Below are 8,223 nucleotides of genomic sequence, written 5' to 3' on the forward strand. Positions count from 1 at the left end.
TTTAATTATGGCGTTTACGATCGAACGAACACGAACGACGGACGTCTAGAGAATAACCAATCGTTCTTGGTAGACTTCGCGTCGCGTCGTTATGGAAAACTTCCAATGAATGTGACAGTAGAAAGAACGATCGAGAACTAAACTTGGCTACGCTTACTCGAAACTTACGGACGATGAATTCTTCTTGAGTATTTCCGTTCCAATGAAGAAATCCCTCGTTAACGTGTTTATTATTATTTTCTTTTTTGTTTATTCTTTGGCACGAAAATACCGGTCGAGAAATAGAAATTCCCATTTCTATTTATTTACAAGAATTAATCTCGTTATATAAGTTGATTTCTAGTGAATATTTGTTTTTGTAGGATTTCAATGTTATGAAAACGCGAACGAAAGAAAAAGAATCGTATAACTATAAGAGTTATATGTATGTGAAGTATAATGGAAGACAGATAACGGTAATTCGTTTGAATTAAACTGATAAAGCGGAATGATGCTAATATTTTATTTAAAACATACACACACACACACACATATATATATATATATATATATAATTATTTATAATATTCATTATAAGATGACGTAGACATATATTGAAACTAATTTGTACAATATTTGAGCATTAGATCGAGTTAATTTAAACTGATGAGGTATGCTAAGTCTGCTAAAAAAAGATCAAAAAGTTTGATACAATTTTAGCTGCATATACTCTACTCTGTACGAACTACTTTGACGAAAATATATATTCGTCATATTTTTATTCTTATTTTGCACAACGTAGATGCACATTTTTAAAATACCTCTAAGTACTTAGAGGTTACACGGTTAATACGTTAAAGAGAATTCCGATCCTACCAGATCGAAATTCAATATGACGTCGTTCGAGGAAGAAAGTTATTACGGTGTGTATTATCGTCTTGACGAGAAACAAGCGATAGGAAATTCGAGTCGATGTACGTTAATCGGTTCAGATTTTCACGGCATATTGCAAGCACGCGTATGCAAGCACGCGTATGCAAGCAGGCAAGCAAGCATCGAATTCAAAAATTCTCATCTTACTCGAGGAGAAGATGAAAAAGGATCACGACCGGTGGCATATTCGTTCAACATTTACATAATTCTAAAACGTTTATGGGTGATTCAAACGCCCAAGTAGCCTCTTTCGAATCAGTATTCTCTCTCTCCCTCTCCTTTTTCTTTTTTTCTTTCTTTCTTTCTTTCTTCCTTTCCTTCTTTCTCATCCCTTTTTCTACCCTCTTTATACCTTTTTCTGTCGACGATGTGCTTGATTATCAAACGCCGTTATTACTGTCGAGAAGAGAGAAAAAAGTGAAGAAGAGGGAAGGAAGAGAAGGCAGGACTCGTTTTGCAAATTTGCGGCTGATTGAAAAGCTCATGATGAAGGGAGAAAGAGTATAACCGCAACGAGATGGGAGAAACGAGGAAGAAGAGAGGAGGGTTGAGTTTGATTATTCTTTTTATATGTCTTATATCAAGAAGCATCACGGGAGTGGCTCGTATTTGCTTCTACGAAGCCCGATATTATTCCTTATCGATGAACTCAACAAACGCAAATTCATTCGATCCTATATAAACGTCCTCTTCCTTTATCTCTCCTTTATTATTAACTTAATTTTCAATGATGATGTCCATTCGAGTAAAACGATTTAATACGTTAATTTTGGCGCTCGAGGCTCTCTCACTCTCTCTCTTTCCTTCCCTCTTCGAGTATATTCATCGTTATCGTACATCTTCTTAGCTCATTGAATTATTTTTCTAACGAAGTCCACGATCAGGAATTTATAAAAAGAATTCATATAAATAGAACGACGATGGTCATTCTTTGCGGTCATCTTGTAAGGATTAACCTATTAACCTTTGGTATTTGCACGACCTTATTCGTCTCTCTTAACGGATATACGAGCTTTATTTCGTTGCTCTCCTCTAAGATCGAACATATAATTCTTCTTTATCAATTATAAGGAGCAAGCTAATTAAAAAACAAAAGCGTTTATATTCATCAAAATTCTTTACCCTGCAATTAAATATAAAATGAAATTTAATAGGAAGAAAAAGAAAAAGGGAAAAGAACGCAACTTCGCGTATGATTTCTTTTATGTTCCATCGAAGATTTATATCCTAGCAAGTGTTTGGATTTTCTAGGAAAATAGAAACAAAGTAATAGCGAAATTAATTATACATACGTATGAAATAATTAGTAGAGGAATTTAATGGTGGAACCCCGTTGTAAAACCCGTTGAGAAGAGTCGCGAAATGGTCGCGTATGAAAGATATAAAGTCGGATTACTGGAATGGCATAAGAAAAAAAAAAAAAAAAGACAAGAAAGGGTATATATCCATGAAGTAAGCATACAAAATGTATGTACAATGGATCTTTAACGCTTTGCCGTTGGTCGTATCATAAACAAGAGGAGGACTCTGAGTACATGGGTTCCTTACGGAGATCCGTTTAATCTAGAGCAAATACGGGACGCCTCGTTTAAATCAAGGCAAAAGAAAGAAAGAGGAAGGAAGACAGAGACAGAGAGAGGGAGAAAGAGAGAGAGAGAGAGAGGAAGAGAGAGGGAGTGTGGGTATAAGAAAAAGAAAGAAAGAGATAGAGTTAAGGAGGCAGAACGGAACCCTTTGTCGGCTCTAATCTCGACAAACAATCGTATATCTTGGTCGAGTCCTCCACCAAATTCTCGTTTTATTCGAAATCGCTTATCCTTTAGCCGTGCTAACGGCTTCTGGAAAGTATATAAAATTTAAGAATCATTTCGGTCATGTTTTCTTACGACGAATTTTCGAGCTTAAAAAGCACGACGATGTGTTCATTCATAAAGAAAAAGAGAGAGAAGACTGGCCGGAAGAGTGGAATTAGGTCGATCAAGTGCCTTTTTTCTTTTCGAAGCGGTAGCTTTGCGAGATCAATATCTGTTGTCTCTCTCTCTCTCTCTCTCTCTCTCTCTCTCTCTCTCTCTCTTTTATCCTCCCTCGCTAGCTTTGAAGACAACATTTTTTCTAATTAGCTATTATTGAAATCGATATTTTAAGAGGCATGATGGTAACTGTTAAGCTTAAAATATCGCTTTCCAGTTAAAAAATTACTTCCGTGTCACGATAACTGCGCTCTCTATGAAGTACCTATAATAAATTTTACATTTTCTCCTAAAAAATCTGAAGAATTTTATTTGTTTATAAAATCAATAGGATCGGAAATATTTATCGTTTTGTTTAAAATGTGACAAAATGTCGCTATATAGGAAAAAATACACTCACGTGTACTGTATGTACATATGTATGTTAAATATAATGCATAAATATGTTCATATCTTGAAGTTCGTATAAAAAATATATTTTATAATTCTATAGTAGAGATATATATAGGTATATATAAATATTTCTCAAGCTATAGGTACATTATATACCTTTAGATGTACCTATTTGCCGTTGCATTTCACGATTAGGTTCCTTTGTGCAATCTTACCATCAACAATGCCCGCGTAATAATATATCATTAATCTTACGGTACTTGTGTTTGTGCCATCGAAGATTTTATGATGCTGCTTCATTTCGACCACGATTTTATCGAACTGGAATATCCTATTGTTCTAAGCGTTCATGCCATCTTATATACAAAGGATGCAAACTGCTATGGAATAGTAACTCATGCAGGTATATTCTTGGATATATGCCCACACACATATATGTATATTAAACGAACTATGATTAAAGAGAAAAAATAATTTGTATAACATTGAAAAGGTATAATCATTCGTTTTGCAATGTCCTGACCTTTCGAAAAGGCTTTAGAAAAAAGTGTGAGAAGACAAAAAAAGGAAAAAAAAATGAAAATGACAGAAAGAGAAAAACTGGCAGTTCTTTTTGAACGTTTCTCTTCTTTCTTCGATATTTCGTATTACTATACACCTACGTGCATATGTATATTCTGATAGCAAGTAGATATGTGTACACTGTACGGACAGTAATCATATACGTACCGGGTGTGTCGAGAGTAAGCTTCTGAAAATATAGTAGGAAGAAGTAGAAAAAGAAGAAGACAAAAAAAATGGAAGATAGAAGAAACTAAAGGAAGAAAGAAAAACGAAATTTCTTTGGCCGATCACGACGCGGCCTCCAATTAACGCTTTCCGCGTGTGCCGCTCAAAAGGGCCGCGCGGTGAAAAGCGCGCGATAAAGCACGCTCCGTTTGCCTTTTACAACGTTTGCGCGCGTTTTGTAGACGCGGTTACAAACATACAACATACGTATATTGAACATGCACGCGTACACATGTGTATGTGGGTGCTGCGGTACGTACATATATGCTGTTCTCTTTTCCCGAGTTCCGCCGGTACATATATATATATATATATACATATATATATTTTTTTTATACGGCCACTGAATCCTCTGGAAAAAGAGCGAAAAAACTACCCTTTCATCCTTGCGCGCCTTTCATTTTTTATATTTTTGAACCGACTGTGTGTGAATCGAGCTTTCTCCACCTTTGATTTTTGTAATATCAAACGTTTCGCTCACTCTTGATTCAAGTACCAGAGACGCGTCTTTGCGTTAGTTTCTACGTTTCCTAATGATCAAAAGGTAACTGAGAGATGTATATAGATATGTTTTTGAGATTTCTAAAAGAAAAAGATCTTCTTAATCCTCTGACATTATATAAATGTGAATTTTCTAATGCGTTGGATCCTGAATCACTCATAGTACTATATTATCTTTTAGGTCGGAAAGAAGAAAAAAATTACAAAAAAAAAAGATTCGAAGCTGATTGCAATACGTAATTTGTTTCAAAGGAAATATCATTCTTTTTTTGAAATATCAGCAAAGAAGATTTTCAAGGATATATATTTTTGAAGTAGCTATTACATTATTAAACAACATTATCTTAATTGTATAGATACGCTTGATTTACATGTTACGTTTAAAGATAACATTTATCCTATAATAGTTTTTACTAATTAATAATTATTAATTAGAAGAAAGAAAACTCATCGTTGTGTGAATACCAATACGTTTCTATCTTTTGTGAATTTAAAGTAAAATATAAATCTAAAAGAAAAAGAAATTAACATCGGACTCAAAGAAAGAGCATTAAGCTTTTTATGTTTCTCTCTTTCTCTCTACGAAGACCGATTTCTTAGGAGCTGGCTCGTGACCTCGTCGAGCTATATTACGGGGGCAAAGCAGGATAGTGGTATTCGCGATGGAATACAGCAACGACGAGGGTGAACCTGAAAACAAGAAGATACGGATAAAAGAGTTGGTTGCGCTCATCTCGCTCTAACAAGACTCAAGACTCGGAGGGCTATTATCATAATTGTGGCCCGCCGGCAATGGCTATGCCCACAAACCAGAATGCTCTCTCTTCCTCTCTCTTACTATTTTGCTTCATCTACGTCTTCTTTCCTCTGTCTTTTTCTCTTTTATCTTTTTCTTTTTTTTTTATCATTTCTTTCGTTCGTCTTTTTTGCACGCATCATTTCCTATTTTTCTGCTTTTTCTTTTCTATCTCTCTCTATAAAGATGTATATACATATTTTTTTCTCCCCTCTCTCTTTCTTTTTTTCTCTTTTTTCTTTGTCTGTATTTAACATTAATCGGAAAAAGTATAATTTTTTGAAGCATTCCTTCAACGATTTATCAACTCGTTGCTCACCCTAAACTGCACGTTTTATTTCCTTTCAACTTGTTTGCTTGGTTGGCTGCCTACCTTCCTTCTCTTGGAATTTACTTGTCGTCTACGCTTTATCAGCGATTTATTAGCCAAGCTCGTGACCTCGATGCTCATCGATATTTATTCATTACGGTATACACCTATCGTACCTGTGCTTCGTAAATTCAGTCTCTTATCGAGCTTCGAAAGTTCTTACGCTTCCTTACCCATCAGTCCATAAATAATGTAAAGTATGTCTAGGTATATACTATACATAATAACTCGTAAACATTTTTACCGATGTACCATGTCCGATGATATCTCCCTCATCATCCCGCCTTCTCTCCACACATCAACCCGTGACGTGGCAGAAAATTGTTTCTTTTTTCATCCCATGCATTCCTGTTTGTTCGCTCTTTTTTTTTTTTGTTGTTTACTTTCTCTCTCTCTCTCTCTCTCTTTCTCTTTTATTTCGTCGATCTCTTCCCTTAATGTTCTGTCGGTGCAAGATGCCAGGGGGCGTGTATGTTTGTTTAGTCTCGATGTACCCTGTTATTATGGACCGGCGTTCGTTCGTGGCCCTTCAAAAAGCGAAGAGCCCATGCGAGATTCGAAGAGTCCATCTTTTTTTCCTATCTCTTTCTCTTCGTATATATATATATATTTTTTTTCTCTTCTTCTCTCTTGAACCCATTTGCTCTCGGAATATCGAAGGTCCATCCTCCTGGCAAATCTCGAAGCGGATCAGCTAAAAAATCGGCAGTGTAGTTCGAACTTCGCCTTTCCCTTCCTATCTAGATCCTGATTTAGATTCCATCCTGCTTTAATTTATCGACGGCGATTGCGACGATTAGAGAAACAACTGGCTACTCTATTCCAGTGGGAGAACTCGAACTGAACGTTTTTCAAGGGTCAATTATAATTAATTGAGTAATAAAAAGAGCCCGTAACGTAACGATAAATTAGAGTCAGTGTTTTCTGTGCGTTTTCTTAAGAAATTATTTTAGAGTTATATCAAATTTATTTATCTATTCTGATATGATTAACAATGCAAAATTTAAGTATTTCAATATTTAGTTAAAATTAGATTGAAAAGATTTTGGAAATGAACTCAGATGTGCAGCCATTCGCCCGGTAGTACTTGCGTTACATGATTTACGATTAGGTATCGATAAATCGCAAGTAATACCGACCCAGGTCTCACCACGTGGAGGTTACTGCATTTGGAGACCCACGGGCTAACAATGATTCTATTGTTTTATAATAGTCTATTATACTCTATTATACTACTATTACTGCCATTATTATTAAAAAATCAAAACAATGAAATGATTATTGTTACACGAGAATTCAGGTTTCGAACATCACAAACTCTATTATTGTTTAGATATTAGTTTTCTAATTTCGCGTATTTTTATATTGTTTAAATAAATTTGAGATCACAGAATGTATTAATTTTTAAGTTTGCACGACAACTTTAACATTTACTCGTTGCAATGCAGAAGAAAATTGGATCGATAACTATTGCAGTCTGTCATATGTTCGTATTTATTGATATTAAATACATTCAATGAATTCTTTTTTTTTACAATACTTCTGAAATATTATAAAAAGAAGAGAATGTATCCCTATTATAAATGTCGACAATTATCTCTCTCGAGGGAAAACATCTTTTCGGATTTTTTCCCGCGTGGAAGTTTTGTGGGACAAACCAACTCTCTTTTTTCCACGAACGAACAATGCATCGTTGATGAAACGAACGATGGCTCGAATGAACTCGGTTGTTTGCACGAGCGACACGCGACGATGATAAAAGTCAGCTTGCACGCGACCGCACCCTTCGACGTTTACCCTTCCGCCTTTGCTGCTTTATTTATTTAATTTAACGGCTATTGTCGCGCTTCCTTTCGCACGATTTATTTTATCATCGAGTTATCCATTTCCTTCATTTTTAACGTGAGACCAACAAAATTATTTGCGCTTACTTTTGTCAACCTTTCTTTCCGTTTAATACGATCTTTTTATTTATCACCAAATAAATCATTTCTTCGTCCCTTTATTTACTTCAGTATATCGCGCTTATTCTACTATCTTTTATCATCCCCCATCTTGCAAATTATCTAATATTAAAAAGTTTACTAACAAAGTTCCACATTTTTGAGTTTATCGATTTTTTAATAATTCATTTGACATCCAACTTGCCTATCCTTTTTCTTTTGAAACTAACGTTTTGAGCCTTTTAAAAGTCAATAAATAATTCTCTGGATAAAATTTTAGTTTGTATAGAGTCATACAAATGTAAATATCAACTCTATGCTAAAACATATATCAGATGAATGGAACATCGTGATCGATAGATCTTATAATCACAAAATAGGCAAAATTATAAGAACAAGTTTTGTATCCTTTAAATACGCAAACCTAACTAATCGATTCTTGTAGGTGACTGTGTCATCAAAGTTTTTCTGAGATCATAGAACTTTCCGTCCTCATCGACTGAAAGTGATAAGTTCAGTAGCTCTCTACTTTATCAACAAGACTAAGAG

This window comes from Vespula vulgaris, chromosome 7 (genome assembly GCF_905475345.1).
Source record: "Vespula vulgaris chromosome 7, iyVesVulg1.1, whole genome shotgun sequence".
Taxonomy (NCBI): Eukaryota; Metazoa; Arthropoda; class Insecta; order Hymenoptera; family Vespidae; genus Vespula; species Vespula vulgaris.